Genomic DNA, 459 nt, shown 5'->3' with positions numbered 1-459 from the left:
AGACCCTGAACCACCTCCATTTACTTTTATGTTTTGTTTTGAATCTCACGGGGGATGAGTAAGTTATTTCTTTAATGGCTCTAGCTGAGGTTTATCAGAACTCGCCCAAAGTACACTGAAGATTTGTACACATCATTGTATGTAAATTTCACATCAAATAAAAGAAGTGTAAACACATTGAACTCTAGTTAATGGTATGAGCACTGAAGCCTTGGCAGGGAAGTGTCCAGGTCTTCAACATATATTAACGTGGGTGCTGGCTTCGCAGCACATATACTAAAATGGAATAATTCAGAGTCTAGCAAGGTCCCTGCACAAGGATGACACACAAATTCATGAAGTGTTCTGGCTTTTTGTTCGAGTTTTTGTTTTTCTTTTTATCTTTTTAGGGCCGTACCCACAGCATATGGAAGTTCGCAGGCTCGGGGTTGAATTAGAGCTACAACACAGCCACAGCAA

The 459-nt window shown here is 40.3% G+C and overlaps 1 non-coding gene across 1 annotated transcript; it reads left to right on the top strand.

Moving 5' to 3' along the window:
* Positions 1 to 253: 253 nt before the first annotated feature.
* Positions 254 to 355, top strand: LOC125126554 (U6 spliceosomal RNA). The gene has a single exon (XR_007134668.1). It is a non-coding gene; the product is annotated as a U6 spliceosomal RNA (small nuclear RNA).
* The last annotated feature ends 104 nt before the right edge of the window (positions 356 to 459 follow it).

Source organism: Phacochoerus africanus, chromosome 4 (assembly GCF_016906955.1).
Source record: "Phacochoerus africanus isolate WHEZ1 chromosome 4, ROS_Pafr_v1, whole genome shotgun sequence".
NCBI lineage: Eukaryota > Metazoa > Chordata > Mammalia > Artiodactyla > Suidae > Phacochoerus > Phacochoerus africanus.
Note: the sequence above shows the minus strand (reverse complement) of the source record. Positions and strands in the feature narration are given on the sequence as shown.